At 43.1% G+C, this 24,902-nt stretch overlaps 1 long non-coding RNA gene across 1 annotated transcript in view; it reads left to right on the top strand.

Annotated features, from left to right (window-relative positions):
- LOC144799498 (uncharacterized) overlaps positions 1–24,902 on the top strand; it is a 123,954-nt gene that overhangs the window by 72,324 nt on the left and 26,728 nt on the right. The window contains exon 2 of the long non-coding RNA XR_013603824.1: positions 15,841–15,940. This is a non-coding gene — a long non-coding RNA (uncharacterized LOC144799498). The remainder of the gene's footprint in view (positions 1–15,840; positions 15,941–24,902) is intronic.

The raw sequence follows: 24,902 nt of genomic DNA, 5'->3' as shown, positions 1-24,902 counted from the left end.
CACCGTTTTGCCTATCCAGAGATTAATTGCCACCGCGTCTGTATTTGCGTCTGTGGTCAGAGCTGGGGGATCAATTGCCAAGGCAGGGCCTAAGGTGTCTGCTGATAAGTTCTTCCATTGCCTGTGCACAAAGGAGCGTCTGCCATTAGCCTGGTTGCAAGAGGGCAGTGTAATTGAGAAGGAGATCAGAAAGTGATCAGACCAGAGCAGTGGCTGTGGGGTTTTAGCAGTCGTGTCCTGAATATTGGAGAAAATCAAATCCAGCGTATGACCTGTCCTGTGCGTGGGTCCGGTAATAATTTGTGTTAGATTGGCTGCTTTCAAAGTTGTAATTAGTTGAACAGCCTGGGGGCAGCTAGGCCTATCAGCATGGACATTGAAATCACCAACTACTATGTAGTGGGGGTGAGCTAGAGAACTCTGGACAATAAGGTCCATGAGTTCGCACGTACTGACTGAAGTGCAGTCCGGGGGTCTGTAAATAATCAGCCCGGCTAACGATAATTGTGGGTTGATTTGCAAGCAGAAGGATAACCCCTCAATACTTGTTATAGAGGTGGGTGTAGAGGACGTTAACGTGTATTTTTTCTTAAAAATGAGAGCCACGCCGGGCCTCAGGGTTGTCGACTGAAAGGCTGTGCTAATTTGAAAATTGTTTTGACAGAAATGATCCGTAACGTGGCCGGCCCTTGGGGTTGTAGGCTCTACGATGTATATTTACATATTTGTGTAATAAAGGTCTTAAAAAAAATGAGAGCCGCCCCTTCTGTCATCCTCTCTGTTCGAGAAACTCATTTTAAAGCCCAACGGAACAGCGTGGGCAATAGCGGCCAGGTTGTCTTCATTCAACCACGTTTCTGTGAGAAATAAGGCGTCCCACTCTGAATCCGCCGCCTTAAGAAGAAGCATTTCCATAGTCCAGTCTGGACGTTATCATAACCTAAATGACTTAGCAGGAAAGGAGAGCAAAGGAAGGAACTTTTTCTGAATGCATACTACCCAAAACAAGTTCCTACCACTGATTGAATTTGTGGTTGAAAAGACAGGGCCCTATTGAATTTGATGCCTTAAATTCTTAACTGTATGCTGTTGAGGGCCAGTTGAAAGGACCCACGAGGGACCAAATGCGCTCAACCTATTAGCTATAGAGATCCGGGAGAGGGACGCAGATGCTGTGAATCACCTTCATCCTAAAACAATTGAATTTGTGCAGGAAGTTAGTATAAATGGGAGGAAAGTGCCTTCTATTAGAGATACTGGAGCCTTCTGCACTATGGTTGGGAGGAAGTACATTAAGCCTGAGGAGATGCTCTCTGGTATCAAGGATACAGTTTTGGAAGCCAGTGGAGAGGGCATGGATTATCTGCTTGCTAGGGTTGAGATAGAGCTCAATGGCAAGGTTGCCATGGTTGATGTTGGTGTAAGGGAAAAGCAAAATGCTGGATGTTTCTTCGGCAATGACTTGGTTTCCTCTGGCTTGGTGCCAGAACCAGAACCATTTATTGCCTGGACCACATCAGGAGTGTTGACTGGAGAACAGGCTGCACATCAGTCCCAGGAGGAGATTCGGGACCATTCCTGATTTGCAAGGACCAGGACAGGGAGGTATACAGAAAAGGGCAGACTCCAAGAAGGCAGAAGCTGTGCAGGTCATTGCTTCTGCTACAACGGGGGGAGGAGGATGAGGCCCCTTAAGCAGATCAGGTGCTGGAGTCTGTATCACTTCCAGAGCTGCTTGGTGTGCTAGATGCTTGAGGGGCTACCCGGGAAGTTTCGCAAGGTATAGAAATAGTGCCCTACACTTGAAGGACTTTGGACAGAATTCCAGGAACCGGTCAGCAAAGGAGTGGTTGGAAAACACTATGTTGACTTGAAGTATGGCCTAATTTATGGTGAGTCGGTGAATATTGAGCCAGGAACTAGCAGGAGGCTAGTGGTTCCATTAGTGCACAGAGATTTCCTGTTTTCACTGGCCCGTGTAGTGTCGTTGGCAGGACATTAGAGCATTAGAAAACCCAGGATAGGTAGGATCCTATGTTCTGCTGGCCAGGGATGTCAGAGGAACTTAGAAGTTCTGGAGGACATGACCTGCTTGCCAGAAGAGTGGTAAGTCAGAAGGGAGGACAAAGGAACAGCTAATGCCTCTACCATTTGTAGGTGTTACATTTGAGCTGGTGGGAATAGACATAGTTGGTCCACTAAACCCCCCATAATAGTTAGGTAACAATAATTTCTTGGTTGAAGTTGAAGTTAAAACATTTATAAAGCGCTCGTATACCAAGCGGTTTCTTGGCGCTGAGGACGGACATACCGGAAAAGGCAGAAAGGGAGGCCGCCTATTGTGAGAAAGCGCGTGGAAAAAGCTGGGTCTTGAGAGCCCTGCGAAAGATCGAGTAGGAAGCAGCTGTCCTAATACTGAAGGGAAGAGCATTCCAAAAGGCAGGGGCCACGGTGGAGAACCTAATGCCGCCATGTTTTTTTCTCCTAAATCGGGGGACGCACAAGAGAAGCTTGGAGGAGGACCGCAGATCCCTGTTAGGAACATAAGCTGTGATTTCTGAAGCTAGAAATGCTGGCCCGGTGCCTGCTAAGGCCTGAAAGATCAAGCATCCCATTTTGAACAAAGAGCGTTCAAAAAGAGGGAGCCAATGTAAGGATTTTAGCAAAGGAGTGGCGTGATGATGCTTGGGCAGTTTAAAGATTAGACGAGCAGCTTGATTCTGGATCAGTTGGAGATGGCTTGTATGCGTGAGCCCCAGCACATAGCGCATTGCCGTAGTCCAGGCACGATACAATCATAGCTAGTAGGATGATTTTCAGAGCTGCAGTGGAGAAGAAGCGAGAGATCTTGCATATGACACGGAGCTTGAGGAAACAAGATGATACCACAGCGCTAATTTGAGAGTGTATAGAGAGATCAGAGCTGACTCTTATCCCAATAGTTTTAACGGAGGTAGAGGGAGGGGGAGAGGGGCCCAAGGAGGGGGGCCAGAATGCAGAGGACCAGGGACTGGAGATGCCACCCGTGAGTACTAGCTCGGGCTTAACGGGATTCAGTTTAAGATGATTAAAATTCATCCAGTCCCTGATAAAGAGCATTGTGGATTGAACGTTAAGAGCAGAAGCAGAGGAGGAGGAGAGATTAAAGATGAGTTGGAGGTCATCGGCGTAATTGAACACCGTGACGTCCAGTGTCTGAAGAGCAGAGATGAGAGGAAGGATGTAGAGATTAAAGAGTAAAGGAGAAAGAGACGATCCCTGGGGAACACCACAGGGGACCGGACGAGGAGGGGCAGAGAAACCAGCCAACTGGACGCCTGGTGGCGGTTTTCTAGGAATGAGGTGACCCATGCCAAGGCGGTTCCCCGAATGCCTGCGCCCCTGACACGATCGAGCAAGATGGTATGGTCGACTGTATCAAAGGCAGCGGACAAATCCAGGAGAACGAGGGCCTGAGGGGAATTGATGTCGGCACCACCTCTCAGCTCATCCAGTACAGAGAGAACAACAGACTCTATAGAATGAGCTGGACGAAAGCCCGCCTGGTGAGGATCTAAGAAATGGGTTTCCTCACTAAAGGAACAAAGACAGGTGGTAACGTGGCTCTGTAAGATCTTTCCCAAAAAAGGGAGCAGAGAGATGGGGCAGAAGTTAGAAAGAGAAGAGGGGTCTGCTCCAACCTTCTTCAGGATGGGAATAATTTTTGCCGACTTGAAGAAGTTAGGGACCGTCCCCTGTGTGAGAGAGTCGTTGAGAAGGGTTAATGGGGGTTCAGGGCAAGCTGAGAAGATCTCTCTGAGTATGTGAGCAGGGCAACTGTCAGAAGTAGAGCCAGTTTTGACCTTGGTAAGTAGGGAGGAGAAAGTTTCACGAGTAATCAGGGGGAGTTGGTCCAAAGAATGAGGGTTCGACGGGGGCTCTGGGTGTGAGAAGCTGGGAGGGGAGGGAGGAATATTAGATTTAATTGCCACAATTTTATCAATATTTATCAATAAAGTAATCATTTAGGGAGTCGCAGAGGAATTGCGAGGGAGCCGGTTTGAGGGTGACTCTATCAGAGGTAGACAGGTCGTGGACAATAGAAAAGATGTCCTTAGGTTTGTTGGCGGCAAGGAGGACCTTGGTGGTAAAATAGTCCGATTTGGCTTGCAGGATAGCTTTTTTGTAGTCATGCAACAGGAAAAGGTAAGATAGTTTTAGGATTGGGCAATACTTCAGCCTCCACCGTCGCTCAGCCTGTCGGAGAGCAAGTTTTTTAGTTTTGAGGTCGGTGGTGAACCATCTATTAGAATCATGAAGGTGGAGCGTCCGAAGGCGTTTGAGGGGTGCCAACTGGTCGCAAGCTGAAGACAGCCAATCATTGATTACTACAATGCCACCAGGTACCCAGAGGTTATACTTCTTAAGAGCAGGACTACATGGGTGGTAGTAAGAGATTTCAGGGGGATCTGTTAAAGGGTTGGATTTTTGAGAACGGTCATTTCTGACCGGGGAACTAATTTAATTTACTCTTACATGAGAGCGATGTAGGAGTAAACTGGTGTAACATACCACTTCTCCACTGCTTACCATCCACAAACCAATGGTTTGGTGGAGTGGTTTAACAAAACACTGAAGAGCATGATAGGCACTCAAATAGAGACCCTTGTCGCTTAAAAAGAGATTTCGCAGAAAGGAGTAGAATTCAGTCCCTTTGAACTTCTATATGAACACCTGGTTTGGGTCCACTCACCTCAGTCAGAGAAGGGTGGAAAGGAGCCTCAGAGTTTCCACAGAAGTTTCAATGCTCCTGATGTGGAACTGGCAATAAAGGCTTCTGGTGAACTATGTGACTGCCTCAAGATGTTGATGGTGCAATAAATGAATTATGTAGAGGAAAACTTTCAGGCTAGCCAAGCATTGATGAAGATGTGGTACGACCAGAATACTTCTGACTGAATATCACAATGATCAGGAAGTGTTGGTGATAAAGCTAATTTCTCTCAGGGCTTTGGAGCACAAATGATGTTGGTCATACCCATGTAGTTCAGACAGGACGGAACTTTGAATGAGGTTCAGCTGAGTGTAGAAAGGTGTTGGGATGGTTTGCCAACCGCTTCTCACTGGCTCAAGGGTTGACATCTGTCTGTGTGCATGAAATAAACACCATGATACAGTCTGCTGCTGAAGGGAAAGATGTACAGAATGTCTGGCTGGGTTCAGTGATGCATTAACCCCTTTGACGCTGATGACGAGCTGGGCTCGTCATGAGGTAGCCTCCTCGCACGCTCATGACGAGCCCAGCTCGTCATGGAAAGTGCGAATCCCTAAAACCCAGCGTACGGGCGGAAATCCTACCGCACGCATGCGGTTAAAGTGGACGTTACCAAAATGTTAGACTTGAGGGTCATTGAGAGATCTTGTAGTACGTGGTAAATTCCTGAGGTGCTTGTACCAAAACAAGGATCTACTGACTTGTGGTTTTCTGTGGCTACTAAGCCCACAATGAGGAAAACCAAAACCGATGCCCATTCAAACCCAAGAGCGCATAAGCTTCTGGATAGGTTAGGTGTTGCAAAGTACTTGAGCACCTTGAATCTGACCAGTGGGTACTAGAAGATTGTCTTAGCACCAGATGCTCATTTTCTACAACAGAGGGGCTATATCAGTTTAAGGTGATGCCCTTTGGGTTGAAGAATGTTCTTGCCACTTTTTAGCACCTGGTGAGCCATGCTCTCGCAGGGCTGGAGGAGTTCTGTGTGGTCTATGTGTGTGACATTATAGAGTTCAGCAGTTCTTGGCAGGACCACCTGAGGCACCTATAACAGGTGTTGACTAGAACAAACAAGGTGAAACTGATAATCAAGGTGACCAAGTGTCAGGTCGGGCAGTCCTCTATAGTCTACCTTGGGCATGAGGTCCGGTAATGGAATATTTACACATTGGATGCCAAGATTCAGTCAGTGATGGAATGGTAGGAGCCGTTTAGGACTCACCAAGTATTATAGGAACTTTGTGGAAAACTATGGAAATATAGTTGCACCATTGCCTGCTTTGACCTCTAAGAAGCAGCCCAGGAAGGTAATATGGACTGAGGAGTGTCAAAATAATTTGAGGAACCGAAAAAGGCACTATGCACCCCGCCAGTACTGAAAGTACGTGACTACAGTCAACCTTTCATTGTGCAGATGGATGCCCCTCATTGGGCAGCTACTGAGAAAGAGTGTTTTGCCATAGTGTGGACCTTGCGTAAGTTCTTCTCTTATTTGTTTGGCACTAAGTTTGTGGTGCAAACGGACCATAAGCCATTGAAATGATTGATGGATAGGAAGGGAGAAAATCCCAAGTTGTTGAATTGGTATATTTCTCTTAAATCAATCAGTCAGGCATTTATAGAGTGCACTACTCACCCGTGAGGGTCTCAAGGCGTTGAGAAGGGCAGGAGGGGTACGGGCAGCTCCGTGGTCGACTGAAGAGCCAGGTCTTGAGATCCATTCTGAATAGGTGCAGTGTCAGGCTTCAATTGATGCTGAGGGGGAGTTCATTTCAGGTTTTGGCCACGATGTAGGGGAAGGATCTGCTACCCGTTCTGCTCCTGTGGATGCAGGGGACCATGGCTAGAGCAAGGTCAGCGGAGCAGAGGTTTCTCTTGGGGGCATGGAAGGAAATTCTTTCATTGAGTTATTGGGCTCCAGTGTTATGGAGGGATTTGTAGGTGTGCGTAAGTAGTTTGAAGGTTATTATTTTTTGGCGGGGAGCCAGTGGAGGTCAAAGAGGTGCTGGGTGATGTGGTCGTGGGTTGCTGAGGATGAGTCCGGATGTGGAGTTCTGGACAGTCAGGGGTTTGCAAAGGAGTGTTTTGTTGACTCCGGCATAGAGCACATTTACGTAATCCAGTCTGCTGGTGATGAGTGCATGGGTAACAGTCTTCCTGGAGTCAGGGAGGATCCATTTGAAGGTATTGCAGAGTATGCAGAGGGTGGTAAAGCATGTGGAGGACACAGCATTAATCTGGCCATTCATGGTGAGTGAAGAGGCCAGTAGGATCCCTGGGTTGCAGGTGTGGTCTGTAGGGGTCATTGGGTTTCCGAAGGCAGGGCGCCACCAGGTGTTGTCCCATGTGGAGGGGTGGACCCGAATATGAGGGCTTCTGTTTTCTCTGAGTTGAGCTTCAGGCAGCTGCTACTCATCCAGGATGTGACGTCCTTCATTCCTTCTTGGAAACTGTGCCTGGTAAAGTAGGGTTCCTTGGTGAGGGAGAGGATGAGCTGGATGTCGTCGTCATATGACACTATGTTGAGTCTGTGTTTTCTGATGATGGTTGTGAGGAGGACCATGTATACATTGAAGAGTGTGGGGCTAAGGGAGGATACCACTGCTGATCAAAGTGCATATGCTCTCCCTATTGTAAATTGATGTATGGATTAGTGACTCCATGATTGGCTGATTTGGTTTACTTGTCAGACTCTAGTACAGTGCACTGCGTGTGCCCAAGGCTTGTAAATCAAATGCTGCTGGTGGGCTTGCAGCACTGATTGTGCCACCCACAGAAGCAGCCTGTAAAATGTGTCTCAGGCCTGCCATTGCAGAGCCTGAGTGCAGACTGACTGCCATGTTGACAGGCAAGTGCACCCACTTGCCTGCCCTAAACCTTCCATTTTCTGCATATTAGTCACCCCTATGGTAGGCCCAAGGGCAGGGTGCATTGTAGGTAAAAGGTATGACATGCCCTGATGTATGTGGCATGTTCTGATAGTGAATTTCAGCCATTTTTGTTTTTCACTATTGCAAGGCTATCTGTTCCCCATAGGCCAGAATGGGTAGTTTGATTATAACATTGTAGAATCCTAACTGACTCAGGTAACTATGTAGAAATCCAAGTTTAGTATGCCTGAACTCAGAATGATAAAATACATCTTTTAGTGAAGTTGGTTTTAACATTCTGAGGTTGGAAATACCACTTTTAGAAAGTACGTAATTTTTTTGCCTGCCTCTGCCAGGTTGTGTATTCCTTGTCTGGAGTTTGAGTGACAGGGGCAGGGGGATTCCAGGAGACAGGGTGAGTCAGCACAGGGCTGAATAGAGCTATCGGCATGTAGATGGGTGGGAGTAGTTGCACCTGGGACCTGAATAAAGCTGTGCCTGCCTCCCACAATGCTGGTTCCACCTCCTGTGGTGTGTCTGATATCCCTGGCCCACACTGTCAAAGGAAAGAAGGAGTCTTGTCAACAAAGTGCTCCAGGACTGCACAGAACTGGTTTGAACTGGGTACAGGACCCTCTGCCTTCAGAGGACAAAGGATTTGCTAGTATAAATATGGGGACCCCGACCCCAGAACTTTAGATCACTTTTGGGAAACAAGAAGAACCTTTGCTGAGTAGGGGAACCAGAGAGAAACTGAAGGAGGAGACTATCCCTAAGCTGAGTGCTGTTTGGGGGATTGGCCTGCAGTGGTTGCCTGACTGCCAAAGAAAGGAGAAAGGAACTTTGTGCTACTTTCATCAACTTGTAAAGGATCTCGAAGGGCTTGAAGATAGAGCTTGCCTCCTGCTGAAGTCTCAGGGATAACAGGCCTGCTGCTCTGCTGGGCCGTCTGAGGGACTTCGTGTTGCAAAGAGCTGGAAGCGCGACTCACGAAGAAGAACCATGACGCCGGCGCAGCCGCTGTTATCGCATCACTGAAGAAGAGTGTCGCCGCTGTCGCATTGCATCACCGAAGCACCGCTCATCGCCGGAGAAGAGTGTCGCCGCCGCAGCAGACACTGTTGCATCGCTGAGTAGCGTGACGCTGCTGCAGCCGTTGTCGTCGCATCACGGAAGAAGGGTGTCACCGCTGCCGCTGTCGTATCGCATCGCCAAAGTGCCTCGCATTGCCGGAGAAGAGTGTCGCAGCAGAAGCCGCCGCATCATCGGAGAAGTGTGTCGCAGGAGCCTGTCGCGGTTCAGAAGATTTGTTGAGTCACTGCACGGCCGTCAGGCGTGCATGCATCATTGTCGCATCACGAAGAAGACGCCATTTTGTTTCATTGCACTGGATCTTCATCGTATCACAGCGCTGCTGGTCGCATCGCCACGGAAGCGCAGTAAGAAACTGTTGCATCACCTCCCCACGCGGAGAAGAACCGATGCATCCCCAACACAGCAGTAGGGACCAGGCACATCACCGTTCTTGCGTGTAAGGAACCGACGCATCACCTTCCCTGCAACACTTTCGTTGTATAGCATTACGCATCCAAAGGTACATTGAGTATAAAGTGTCGCATTTACCATCCAAAGAGAACTAAGCTATTTCTACCATTTTTACAGTTCAGTATTGTGGATTTTTGTCGTTTGTGGTCTTGTGTTAAGTCTATATAAAAATACTTATTTTTATACTACAACTTGTGTGGTGTCCAACTGTAGTGTTGTCACTAGGTTACTGTATGTGTTCACAAATGCTTGGTATACACTCAAAATATCGAGTTTTTAATATCGAGTTACATTAATATCGAGTTAAAAAATATAGAATGGACACACTATTGAATGGACAGAATATAGACTACAAAAATATCGAATAGAATAGCATTAATATCGAATCAAAAATATAGAATGGACAAAATATCGAATGGACAGAATATAGACAACAAAAATATAGAATGGACAGAATATAGACAACAAAAATATCGAATTTGAGGTAAGTAAGTTTTTAAAGTATATTTTATGTTCGTATATGTGTGAAAAGTGTATATTTATTTTATAATTTATTTTAATTAATTAATTTTATGGTATTTAATTTTTGTGTAATATAATTCTGTAGCGGGTTGTGGGTTTATGGGGGAATAGGGTGGGAAGTAATTTAATTATAATTAATTAAATATGTTAATTTATTTATTGGTATTTATTTTGAATTAATTGTTAATTAATAATTAATTAAAATATAATTGGTAATTATTTTAATTAATTGATTAATTGATAATTATGTTAATTTTATTCATGTATTTTCTGTAGCGGGTTGTGGGTTTATAGGGGAATAGGGTGGGAAGTAATTTAAATATAAATTTTTTTTTTTTTATGTATTTATTGGTATTTATTTTGAATTAATTGATATTTACATTTTTAATTGGTAATTAATTAAAATATAATTGGTAATTAATTTTAATTAATTGATTAATTGATAATTATGTAAATTTTATTAATGTACTTTCTGTAGCGGGTTGTGGGTTTATAGGGGAATAGGGTGGGAAGTAATTTAATTAGAATTAATTACATGTGTAAATTTATTTATTGGTATTTATTTGGAATTAATTGATATTTAAATTTTTAATTGGTAATTAATTAAAATATAATTAGTAATTAATTTTAATGAGTTTAATCGATAATTATGTTAATTTTATTAATTTATTTTCTGTAGCGGGTTGTGGGTTTATAGGGGAAGTAATTTAATTGTAATTAATTAAATATTGTTATTTATTTATTGGTTTTGTTTTGTTGTAATTTTTAATAATTTTTTAATTGTTAATTAATTAACAATTAATTAATTGGTAATTGGTAATTGGTAAATAATTTGTATTAATAGGTAACTATTTGTAATGATTTGTTTTTGTTGTATTTTTAATTGATTAATTATTATATTAGATAAAATTGTTAATTACTTTTAATTAATTTGTATTTGTGGTCTTGCCTCGTTTCCTATATCTGTTCCTCAACATCCCTTATCACCCGGGTGCCTTCTTCTTTAAAACCTTGCGCTCTGAACTTATACGACTGGTATGGGGAGGCAGACAGGCGCGCCTTCGTTGGGCGATCATGACACAACCTTATAATGTGGGAGATTTTGACATCCCTGATTTTGAAGTTTATTATTTGAGTGCACAGGCGCACTACCTGTATTATTGGATGAAACCTATTGCTTTCATGCCGCAGGTTGCAGCAGAAGACTGGATTGCCCACCCATTACCGTTGGATGGTGTAGTTCATGCCCCCATATCGGCGTTGGATATGCAGACTAATACGGTGACATGTACTATAGAGGCATGGCGTAGAATAGGGAGACGGTTGCAAGCCTCGCTATTGTATACGGCTCGACTGCCACTGTCATATCACCCGCAAATGGCGCTCTTCCAAGAGTTGGGTTTCCGACACATGTGTCGCCGGCTGCACATTCAGACATGGGGCGATCTATTCCACGATGGTGTATTTCGTTCTCGAGAAAGTTTTTTGGGGGAATATACGCCTAACCCCTTAGAGGTGTTCTATTTTATACGGCTGCGAGAAGGCTTAAAGGCCTTACTACCGGAATACCCTCGGGAACCCCCCAGTGTTGCCCCGCTTACGGTTGTGATGAATAGCACGGATGGTGCACATCTAGTATCCAATATATATAAATGCCTCCGGAGAGAATTACCGGTTGTGGAGAGTACGGCTAGAGCACACTGGTCACAGGACCTGGGCAGGGAGATTACAGAAGACCAATGGGAGTATTGTTGTGATCTATCGGGTGCAGTGATGTCTAGTTGTCGCTTTAAAATCATACATTACAAGTTCCTCCATAGGTTGTATTACACACTTGTTAGAAAGGTACGGTTCAACTTGGCTAACTCGGATAGATGCGAGAGATGCGGGCAGGGAGGGGCGGACTTCCCCCATTTGGCTTGGGACTGCCCGCGGGTGAAGGAGTATTGGTCACAAGTTTGTGAGGGCATCTCCCTTATGATAGGGATTACATTGAATTTGGATCCGCTGTTGTTCCTGCTGGGTTACAATGCACAGATAGTGAGGGCTGTTCGGAAATACACTAATGTGGCACTGTTATTGGCAAGGAGACGATTGGCCTGCAGGTGGGGGAGGGGTCGTGCCCCCAAATTCAAAGACTGGTTGCAAGATATGTTATACTGTCAGGAGCAATATGGAATATTCTCAGAACTGCAACCTCTGACCTCTAGGCCGGCTGACATCTGGGGTCCTCTGCAGGCATATCTTCTTTTTACTGCAACACAAGGGACGGTGGATGCTGACACTGCGGAGGTAGACAACATGCCCCCGGTAGCAGACTCTGAATAGGCACATGTGCTACAGGAGAGGGTGGGATACCGGCTGACCCTGCCGTCCTGGATCTATTGGATGTAAAGGTCACTGCCGGGCCAGTTTTTTCTGAGGAACTGTAGGACTATATAGCAATGGCAGAACTATGGGGCTGTGCTGGATAGATATCGTAAACTGTAGTGCTAATTTGCTCTGATTCTCAGCTAAGCTGCTATATACAATGATTGCGATGCCACTAATTCTAGGAGGCGCTTATGCGCTCTGTGCCTGATTGCCACTGTGGTGCTCTATCAAATGCTGGATTGCCCCGATTGTACTTATACAATTCCACAAACTTTGTTTACAAGGCTTACCACCTACTTACATGTCGGCTTGTTCTGAGTCCTGTCGTAAATTGACTAATGGGTTATTACTGTGATGTTGGGTGCATCCGAATAGTTATACTGTGTTCATTACTGACAATTCTGCCACTGCATTCATGACTGTGTATCGCTGCCGGCCTGATATGGTTGTAGGCACACTGCTGTGTATATGAGCACAAATGACAATAAAAGTTTATAACCAAAAAAAAAAAAAACATAAAAAAAAATAAAAAAATATAAATAATTAATTTGTATTTTGTGTAAATATTTTTTTTTTTTATTCATATATGAAGTATTTACTTTCCCTACTGTTGCATTCTCTGGAGTGGGAATAGTAATTTTAACCCTCCTGCTATCCAACGCTTTCCCTACTGTTGCACTTTCTGGAGTGGGAATGGTAATTTTTACCCCTACGCTATCCAACACTTTCCCTACTGTTGCACTCTTTGGAGTGGGAATAGTAATTTTTACCCCTACGCTATCCAACGCTTTCCCTACTGTTGCACTCACTGGAGTGGGAATTTTTTTTTTTACCCCTACGCTATCCAACACTTTCCCTACTGTTGCACTCTCTGGAGTGGGAATAGTAATGTTAACCCTCCCGCTATCCCACGCTTTCCCTACTGTTGCACTTTCTGGAGTGGGAATAGTAATTTTTACCCCTACGCTATCCAACGCTTTCCCTACTGTTGCACTCTTTGGAGTGGGAATAGTAATTTTAACTCTCACGCAATCCAACGCTTTCCCTACTGTTGCACTCTCTGGAGTTGGAATAGTAATTTTTACCCCTACGCTATCCAACGCTTTCCCTGCTGTTGCACTCTCTGGAGTGGGAATAGTCATTTTTACCCGTACGCTATCCAACGCTTTCCCTACTGTTGCACTCACTGGAGTGGGAATAGTAATTTTTACCCCTACGCTATCCAACACTTTCCCTGATGTTGCACTCTCTGGAGTGGGAATAGTAATTTTAACCCTCCCGCTATCCAACGCTTTCCCTACTGTTGCACTTTCTGGAGTGGGAATAGTAATTTTTACCCCTACGCTATCCAACGCTTTCCCTACTGTTGCACTCTTTGGAGTGGGAATAGTAATTTTAACTCTCCCGCTATTCAACACTTTCCCTACTGTTGCATTCTCTGGAGTGGGAATAGTAATTTTTAACCTCCCGCTATCCAACGCTTTCTCTACTGTTGCACTCTCTGGAGTGGGAATAGTAATTTTTACCCCTACGCTATCCAACGCTTTCTCTATTGTTGTATTTACTGAAGTGGTAATAGTAAATGTTACTCTCCTGCTATCCTATTGTAAAAATATAGGGGTCCATTAGGATGAAGGGCGGACTTAGTCCGCCCGTCATCCTAGCGGCGATTGGGACCGCCCGCCATAAGGGCGTGGGTCCCGTGGGGGGTATTAGGATGTGCCCGCCACGGTGGCGGGCACATCCTGTATTTGTAGCATTGTGGCGGGCGGTGCTCTCAGCACCACCCGCCACAATGCTACAAATGCATTTCAGCATTTGATTATACAAAGCGGCAGGCACTGCGCGGTGCCTGCCGCTTTGTTTATGTAAATGTGGGGGGTACCACAGGTGTGCAGCCCCCACCCCTTCTTCACTCTGTCCAGAGTGAAGACCGCATGCCTTTCCTTGGCGGCATTGTAAAATGCCCATGCTTATATGGCTGGCGGTGACTGATAGACACCGCCACCATATTATTCCTTTTCTGCCCCGGCCGCAAGGCGACCGGGGCGGAAAAGCGGCGGACGGTCTTTCCGTCCGCCGAGGTCACCCCCGCCATACTAATATGGCGGGGGGGAAAACTAGTGAGGATGTCGGGCGGATTGCGCCGCCAGGCTGGCGGTGGCTACCGCCAGCCTGGCAGGGGCAATCCGCCCGACATCCTAATGGGACCCATAGTATATTTTTTATTAATATTATGTTTATATATATATATATATATATATATATATGTGTTAAAAAATGTAATTGTATGTTTATTTATTTTTAACTTAAATTAATTATTTATTAATTTTAAGGTTATTTAAGTATTTAAAGTATGTTTAAGTTAATTATATTTATTATTTCATTACTTTTACATTACTTTTAAGATTCGATATTTTGGACTAACTTTATTTTTTACATCGATATTTTTGATTCAATATTTTTGTACTTACCTGTTTGGAGATAGGAAGTCGATATTTTTGTATTCTATATTTTTTAATCGATATTTTGCTACATCGATATTTATGACATCGATATTATGTCAGTGATCCCAAATGCTTCACACACTGCCTCTGAGATAAGCCTGTCTGCTCGTGCAAAGCTACCAAGGGGGTGAGCAGGGGTTATTTTAGGGGTGTAACCCCTTACCCTGACTAGGTGCAAGGGTCCCTATTTGGTCAAAGGTATCTACCTCTGCCAACTAGAGACCCCCAAATCTAACAGTAGTGCTTTCCAGTGGTCCTCACAGTCCAAAAAGACACATGATCCTTGCCCACCCATGAAAACAAAAATCAGCACCAGGGAGCGAGACATGAATGCAGCTGGGGCAATCAAGGTAGGGAAGCAAATCTGTCACCATGTGAGAGACATTTCCATCCCAACATTGTTGAAAAGCTCATTAGACAACTTTCCACTCCTACAGTTGTTTTGACTTTGTTAGTTTATGTAGTCATGTAATGGTCACTAGATTTTCAATAAATCTGCCCGAGTCCATAACAAGGTCCAAAAGCCTCCTCATTTTGGTAATTGGCTTTGGCACAGTGGCATTCTATATGTCAGACTCTTTGGATGGTTCTGACAAGATGCCATCTGAGGTAAATGTATATCATTGCTTACATCAAGTAATTCCTCCAGCCCAGAAGCAGCCCTCAGTTAGTGTTTTGTAAGACTTCTTCCACCAAAGACCCTCCAAAACACACAACTTACTTATTGCATAGCAGGCAGTACATCTTTCCTCCAGGTCAGTGGGGGGATGCACTCTTCTGACCTTGCAGAGTATAGCCAGCCATATGTAATTATCACTGCTAGGTAGGCTGAGATCTCTGTGGCTTCAGCATAGCCGCTTGGATTTTCTGTAAGTTATGAAACTTGAAACTTTGGTTTGTAGACGTTATGCTCAATGTACCCACTTAGCTAATTTATTTGCGGTGTGTCACTTTACCACAATTTTGCAGTTAGTAAATCGGAAAGCTAGGTATAATAGGGTAGGAATTTATCATAGTTATATCTATATATATATATATATATATATATCTATATATACATACATTTATGCCACCAAACTATTGCAAAATTAAAATACAAGAGAGATACAAAAGAAATGTAAGTATAATAGAAACTTGAAAGCTAACCACTAGTTTATTGCAAGAGTAATACATCACTATCCTTCTTTTCCTTTAGTAACAGGTACAAAAAAGTTGAAAACAATATCATTAGACAGACAACAATAACTAAAACATTTATTTTTCTCAACAGTAAATTTAAAAGAAAGAACAATGAAAAGAAGATAAACAATATCCTTCTCAATAACATAGAACCAACCTACCAGAAAAAAAGAAAAGCATATACCAAAAAGGTAAGTACATATTGTAAAACATGTTTTAAAAATGTAGCAGACATAACAGATATAATGTCGGAAACCGCAACATACATCAGATCACAAAAGAAGAAACTACTATTAAGCTATAGGGGATATAACTACAGCAAAGAAAATACTTCTAGTAAAATCACACATTGGAAATGCACTAAATATTATTCTGATGCCTGCTACAGAAAAGAAGATATTGTAGGAAGTGTAAGGGAACACAATCACCCTCCGAACTACACTAAAACTCAAGTTAAGAATATCCTATAGGACGTAAATGAAGCTGGCACAAAATTACAAGAACCCACAGGACCTCGGGAACTATGGGGTCGATTAGGATGGCGGACGGACAAAGTCCGTCAGCCATCCTGTCTGGGGCAGGTACCGTCCTCCACAAGGGCGGAGGAACCGTGGCCCCAATTAGGATGCACCCGCCACAGTGGCGGGTGCATCCCGCATTTGTAACAAAAATGCATGTTGTGCGTTTCACAGCACAACATGACAGGCACCGCGCGGTGCCTGCCATGTTGTGCTGTCAAACACAGGGAGGTACCATAGGTACCTCCCCATGTGCACCCCCCACACCCCTTCACCATGGGGGCCCGCAACAGGCCCCCAAAGCAGGAACCGTATACCTTTTCGTGGCGGCAAAGGCATTCCCCACAGGCCATCCTAATATGGCTGGCGGTGTCTGATAGATACCGTCACCATATTAGTCTTCCCGTCTGCCACGGTCCCCCCCCCGCCATTGTAATATGGCGGGGGGAAAAAAGGTGGCGGACGGGCAAGGATGGCAGACGGATCGCCACCGCCTGCATGGCGGTGGCGATCCGTCCGCCATCCTAATGGACCCCTATATTTGGTATTTATTTTTGTAAAGCGCTTGTGTACCTGAGGGTATCTTGATGCTGCCTGGTGTGAGGTAGCCAGTTAGACGTAGGTTTGAATGCTGATGAAAAACAGAACAGCAACTCACTGCCATAGAAAACTCAAAATGATTAATAACAAAAAGGAGAATCACAAGAGAAACCCCAAGAACACGCAGAATATATGATGAAATAGAAACCTCTCAACATTTAAAACTAACACATACTAACCAAGAATTCTTACTGCATCACAATTAAAATAGTGACGAAGGAGTCATTGCCTATGCAATTAACAATAATTTACAATACTAACACAGCACAACACATGGATGATGGATGGCAATTTTAAATCATGTCCACCACCATTTACACAAATATACCCTATCTATGTACAATACCAAAATGCAAATGTCCCTCTAATTTGTGCACTGTTGCTAAACAAAGTACAGTCGATACCAAACTCTCAAAACTAATCAAACTAAAAAAATATTATAATCTCCCAAAGAACTCATAATTTTTTTTTAAAAGGTATGATTTCAACCGTCCTGAAAGTTTACCCACACACAGCCATACAAGGGTGCCACACCACTTCAACCAAATTATATGGAGGGGCCTACAAAAATCTAGATTTAGCATAGAAAACGCCCCAAATGCAGAACTTGACTTACAAAATCATACATTAATAGCATTAGTCTATGTCCCAGTGACAGAAATAACAAAACACTACAACATGCTAATTGAATCCTCATACTACCAAAAAAATGAAAACAAACTGTCTCTCTAAAGGACTATGTAAAAACATTTGGGGTGGTCTCCTGCACCGATTTTCACATCCCACGATGGAATGTCTATGACAGCATAATTTCTGATGAAGCAAAAAATAACAATACAGAAGAAGGGTCGCAAAAGTCCTTCCAAAGAACCCTTGCAAAAAGCCAACCAATTTCTAGGCATGCGTGAAAAAGAACAAAGCTTCCAAGAACTAAAGGGCTGATTACGAGTTTGGCACAGTTGCGCCGGCTATCCGCGGGCACAACTGCGCCAAACTAGCTCAATAACCGCTGCCATTGTACAAGTTGAACTTGTGAACGGCGGACGGTCCTTCGACTTTCTCATGGCGGTGCCTGAAAACCAGGCACAGCAATGGAAAGGGCAAAAAAGTTCCAGCACGGCATGGATGGTGCCATCCATGCCATACTGGAACTTTGGGGGAATACAGACAGGGGACACATGGTGTGCCCCCCCTGACTGTGTCCCCATGGTGGGGGGCCATGTGGGCCCTGTGGGGCCTCCTTTGTTTTGCCAGCCTTTTCATGTGGGGTTCCCTGAAATAGCTGGCGTTGGTGGAACTTGTAATATGCTCTGCTGGACTGCTCTAGTCCGGCTGAACATCTTACATTGTGGCACACTTGAGCCACTGCCAGGGAATAACTGTACCCTCACACAGCGGATGATCCTCCGGCGCAACTACTTTCAAAGTCGTAACGCAGTGGACCGCCACCATGAGTCTGGCGGTCGGAAGACTATCAGACTCGTAATCAGGCCCTTAGACTAGATCATTCCCTAACAGAACTAAAACCAACAATTTCAACATATCTTAAATAAATGCACCAAATGCTAACAACCAAATTGCAGCCATTTACTAACAACAACTCTACCTGGAAACAATAGCCAGAATACAATAAAAAAAATAACCATTAAATAAAACAAACTAAAACCCGACTTAAATTAATTAAACTAGAGAAACCTACACAATATAGAGAATTATTAATTTTTTTATCAATCTGAATGAAAATAAAACAATGGAACATATATTAAAAAAAGACATTTGTGGTTACTTAAAGAAATACCTCTAACTAAAGTAAGAAACATACATTTAAATACACACACACACAAATAAAAAGTCTGCATAATTTAACACAATAACATTACACATAATTACTGAATATTAAAATATTAGCAAACATAATACAGTCTATACTACTATTATAAAGCAAGAACTTTGAACCTTTGAGGCGGGTAAACTCTGGAACCACAGCGCCAATCCACACACCCGATACATCATTGTAATCGTCAGGGTGTGCAGATGGACATAAGCTATATAAACTATAAAAATATGCGTTATTTAAAAAATGTACCTAAAAAAAAAAGTAGTCCCATCGAAGTAGCGCCGGCCGCGACCTGCGTGCTGACGTCAGGAGCGCGGGGAGGAGCAGCGTCCAGGAGCAGCGGACATGGCGCGGGGGAGGAGCGGTGAGGACCGGCGGACAGGCGGGAGGAGCGGCGAGGAACGGCGGAGCGGTGAACTGAGGAACTCGGGGGAGGAGCGGCGGCTGAGGTAAGGCTCCGGGGGACCCATGGACAATGTCGGGGCAGGCGGGAGACGGGGCGGGCGGGGGCCCGGGCTGCTGGACAATGTCGGTGCGGGCGGGGTCCCGGGCTGCTGGACAATGTCGGGGCGGCCGGGGGTCGGGGAAGCCTGATTGCTCCCGGACAAGGTCGGGACGGGCTGCTAGTAAATAAATAAAGAAGTTCCACTCAACAAATAAATAAATAGAATTACTCCTGATTTTGTGCTTGAAGTCCTCTGTAGACAAAATAACATCCATAAGAAAATTGAATGCATCCAAAATACTTAAAAAAAAGTAGTTTAAAAAATGCAAAAACCCCCAAAAAGAATACTATCCATTCAATACGGCCAAGTAATATCCAAGGAAGTCATCCAAAACCCAAAAAACATAAAAAAATACTGACAACGCTTCAGGAAAACCACATAAAAACAAAGAAAAATCAAATAAATAGTTGGGTAAAAATCCCAGTTAATGCTTGCTGTAGCTCGTGCTATTGGCTCTGGCAATGGAACCCCTGGCTACATTGATTAGATGTGATTCGCAGATATGGGGGTTTCAATGAGAGGATGACATAGAGGAAAGCCTTATACATGGACGATGCGTTGTTAATCCTTACGCGCCCGGACGTCACAGGGCTGAGGCTCCTCTAAATGATAGACCTGTACAGGCGGGCCTCTGGTTTACAAGTAAAACTGGTCCAAATCTCTCTTGCCACCCCTTCGCAGGGGTGAGTGAGGCTGCAGATTGAAAGGCCTATATACCTGTCCGTAGACCCAGTTTTCAATATTTGGGCATTTTGATGTCCTAGCTCCCAGCTTTTGCTGGAGCCTCAATCTTTTGCCCGTAGTATCCAAAATGCATGAGCACCTTACCAATAGGCCAATTTGCCACTCAATATTCTCAGTCAGGCGGCAGTCTTTGATAAAAAGGTCCTGGCAATGTTCTTGAACATTCTCCAGATTTCCTGTTAGTAATCCCACAACAGTGGTTCTCCATCTTGCTGGCCAGAATATGTTCATTTCTCTAGGCCAGCCAATCAGCACACATTGCCTTTGGTAAATATGTGCAGTCCACTTTGACGGGGTGGTTGTTGCGGATGTGCAAGTGTATTATTTACCTCCCAGATGATGGTCATGAGTGACTCAATCGGGGTGGGCAGATCTGGCTTTCTGGGTCGAGGTCTCCTTCATGGGATATGATGCTCCCTCCCTCCCAGAGCTCTCCACTGTGGTTTTTCTGGCATGGAGCCCGGCCCTAAGTTAGATGGAATGGGATTGCAGACTCACCTTTGAGACTCCCCTCTGGAGAGGATGTTGGCTGGCACAAGTGGCCGACCGGATGGTTTTGGTAAATGGGATCTCATCAGCATCTCAAGGCTGAGGGATATATGGCAGGGGTCTCAGTGAAGGTCATTCTAAGAGAGCTCCAGGTGGATTCCAAGTTTCACCACTCTCAGATCTATAGATTCCTACAGCTACATCAAGCCCTCATATCCCATGGGGACTCTCTTGACAAAGTTCCTGAGTATAACCCCTTAGAAGCCCAAATCCTTACGGGGCCTATCGGGAAAGAGGGTACAATCCACCTTTATAAATGCCTAGCCATTAACTCTCTAAATCTATTTGTTCTTCTGACAGCCAGCTGGTAGGTAGTGATTGAAGAGATGTCAAGATGGCATCACAGGTGTTGGAAATCACTTTTAGACTCCTGATAATCTATACCTGCATTTCACCTTCCTGATGCCGATACAGTTGTGACGGGCGCAGAAGCAGGCTATGCTTCAGATGCTCCCAGGGGAGCACCATCTTTACCCATGTCGTTTAGAAGTACCCTGTGATCATGAAGTACTGGGCTGCCATTTTTACCAACCTTATCAAATGCTTTGGAGAGTCCAATTGACCTTTCACCTTGCATGGTACTATTGGGTCTTTTGGAGCACATGGGAAGGTATAGGAGAGAACGGTCTCTGGATAGGCTGTGCACCTTAATAGCGAAACAATATTTTGCCCATGCATGGAACTCCACTGCTTCCCCCTCTCTGGCCTCCTGGTGGGCTGCTAAGGATTGGTGCGCGAAACTGGAGAAGCCTTTGTAAGTGGCGCCCAGCAGTCCCCAAAAACACAAGACAATTTAGGACAAATGGTGGGAATACTATGGAATAATTTTCATGATGCTTTATATTGTATGCCTCTCCTTTAAAGGTATTTTATGGCTTGCCCTGTACTGTTTCTTTCTGTGTGCAGAAAAATCAATGAAAATTGTTTTAAAAAAATCCTAGCTATTTTTCCTTGTAAAAATAATAAAATAAAATCATATCCACTATCCAAAAACATAAAAGACATAAAAAAAACAACCTCAAAACAAATATACCCCTTGTACAGCACCGCCATAACTGCTCAAAGACCGCCCGCCTGATTACTAGTTCAACTAGTGCAAGCGGACGGTCCTTTTGCCTTTCCCACGGTGGTGCCCTGAAAAAGGGCCCCCCAATGGGAACCACAAAAAAAAATGTTTCAGCACGCCATGGACTGTGAAGTACATGCTGTGCTGGAACTGGGTGTGCAAGCAGACAGGGGGCACATGGTTGTACCCCCCTGAATGCATCCCCATGGCAGGGGCATGGGGGCCTTGTAGGGCCCCTTTGTTTTCCCCACCACCAGCCTTCTAGTGGCGGGTTCACAGACATGAAATGGCTGGCAGTGGAGGAACTCGAAATATGCTTGGTAGGACTGCGCCGGTCCCGCTCAGTATATTGCATTATCCCACCGCCGCACCACCACCATGGTGGTTCTCTGACCCAGCCAGCGATCCACTGGGAGAATGATTCAGTGAGTTGTAATCCTGCGGTCGGATGACTGCCACCGCAAGTCTGGCGGTCTATAGACCACCAGACTCGTAATCAGGCCCTTAGAAATAAATCTAAAAATAGTTAACATATAGTAATAAAAATGCAGATACATTCAATCAGATTTAGGCTTAGTGGATGCACCTCAAACAACTACATGTCAACTCGTACTAGTATAACCTAAAAACATTATACACATACAAATATTAACTAACAATATAGTAGCTCTCCAAGTCCTATTAAATACAGAAAATAGACTAAAATGAAAATTACACTTACAACAATGAAGAACCTCTACCCTGCTTATCGAAAAGCATCCTAAAATGACCAAAAACAGAGTAAAAAATAAAGCAAGCTATACCGAAGGTTGGAATAATGTAAAAGTAAAAAGACTTTCTTACCATGCAACCCAATAGACTAAATAAATAAAAGTAGTATATTTCAAAAAAATATATACAAAATATATGAACATTTTTATTACTTGAATAAAATGTATATACAATGTTCCTATAAACCTGTAAATATATATTAAAAAATACTAGTAAAAAGAAATATAATTTATTTGCAGTATTTTTAAAATTAAAAATAAAACATATATGGAAAAATGGAAAACCTTTGTGGTAAAAATGTTAACAACAATATGCATGTAAACATCTATGAAAAAACATATGTGCAAAAATAAGTCAGTCAGCACTTTATAAAACCATGAGACACGTCTCTTCCCTTCACCTCCCCCCAGTAACACCTCCATAGTGATGGATGTCACTGGTACCTCTGGGAAAGTAGTCCAAACTTCCCTGGCAGTGTGTGCCAGTTTGGCGAGCTGCAGGAATTGCCCAGCACCAGCCAAAGGCCTCTTAGGCCTCCTCAAAGGTTATGAACTCATAGCGTGAGACACCCACCCTCTATCCATGGCCTTAGTGTAATTGATTCCCATTCACAGCGAAATTACTGCAGCCACTCAAACCTATTCACACTTGAAATTTAACAACATTGACAAAAGTGTTAGACTTTGGGGGGAGGTGGACACTTCAGATTTATTATTCCCACTCCACATTTAACCACATTGGAGAACGTTTTGGGTTTTTGAAGGGTAGATTAACTGTTCCCATTCAAAACACAACCACATTGGCGAAAGTGTTGGACCTTGGGGGTGGGGGGGAGATTTACAATTCCCACTCCAAACGTAACCACATTTGGGAAAGTTTTGTACTTTGGGATTGTCAGATTTACTATTACCACTTCAAACTTTACAACATTGGGGAAAGTTTTGGACTTCGGGAATTGGATTAGCTATTACCTATTTAAACTTAACCACACTGGGGAAAATGTAAGGAGTTCCATTAAACAGTCAAATGAAAATCTTCCCCACATTATACATAAAAATGTACCAAATTTAAAAAACAAAATCTAAAAGCAAACTTAAATTATTAAATTAAAAACCTAAAAAACACCCATATGTAAAAAACACTGTACAAAATAGAAAATATTTGTAAACAAATAAATTAAAATAAATGTATTTAAAATTATTTCTTTCTTCTAAAAATAATGTATATATTTGAATAAATAAATAAGAAAGAATTAAAAAAAATAACAACATCTAAACTTGTCATTAGAAATCAATTTGAAAATGAATCACTTTTGTCAAAAATATATAATAATAATTTCTTTAAAAACCACTTAACATACTTAAAAAGTGCAACAACCCAAAGTTTTATTTTAATATTTTACATTAATTGAAAAAAAAACATTAAATGAAAATATTTTTTTTTTTAAAACACATCCTACCCAAATCCCCTGCTAGCTCTGCAGCCCGCTCCTGGAAAAATTAAATCTAAACATTATGAAAACATTTATATTAAAAACCTTACTCAATAAATAACTTACAAAAACATTAAATAAATTCTATTACATCCAACAACATGTAAAACCTGATAAATTAGATACCAAAATATATGATATCACTGTTTTACTGCAACTATATTAATGACTGACAATATTTCAACCAAGGCTTTCTTGATGAAAAACTGAAAGGCCACTGGTGAATTACAAAGTTCAAAGGGCATTACAGTATATTCAAATTGCCCACATTTTATACAAAATGTTTCCACTCATCCCTTTGCCTACTTTGACCAAATGGTAAGAGCTGTGCAAATCCAACTTGGCAAAAATATTAAAAAGTTTGATTTGGTTTAGCAAAAATGGAATAATAGGTCATAGATATCTTTTTTCACAGTTACTTTTCTATAGACAATACACGTTTTCAATTCTCCCCCCCCCCCTTTTTTGAGATGAGGAAGAGAGAGGCTGCTGCTAGAGATTGAGTAGGACGAAAATAAAACATTTATCTAAATATTTGTCTAGATCAGTGTTTCCCCAACTGTGGGTCTCGACCAATTTGTGGGTCACAAGCTGATTTTTGCTGGGTCGCAAAAGTCTGAGCAATAAATAAAGATGTGTATAAATTCTGTGTTTAACGTGTCACATTTGCTGGTGATTCAGAGACAGAGGTCAAATGTAAGTCTGCTTTATTCTTTTAACATAAGATTGGTATCAACTTTTCTTTCTCTGACTGCAAAGTGAGAGAAGTTTTTAAAGTGAATTGTGCTATACAACTAAATATTAGACATGTAGGATGTTACACAACAAAATGTTTAACATTTGTAAATGAACTGTATACATCCAGCAGTTAGGAAAGCAAAGATGAAGCACTTTTTTTTGTAATTCTGAAGTGGGATGGAAACAGAGATTTTAATAGGATCTAAACAAATCAAAACACTTACTTGGTGATAATAAATATTCACAGAAACATGATTTCCACACTGTCACCGACCAAAGTAATACAAACAATTAGAATGCGTATAATGTAAGATTTATTATACTGAGGTCGG

This window comes from Lissotriton helveticus, chromosome 1_2 (assembly GCF_964261635.1).
Source record: "Lissotriton helveticus chromosome 1_2, aLisHel1.1, whole genome shotgun sequence".
Lineage (NCBI taxonomy): Eukaryota > Metazoa > Chordata > Amphibia > Caudata > Salamandridae > Lissotriton > Lissotriton helveticus.
Note: the sequence above shows the minus strand (reverse complement) of the source record. Positions and strands in the feature narration are given on the sequence as shown.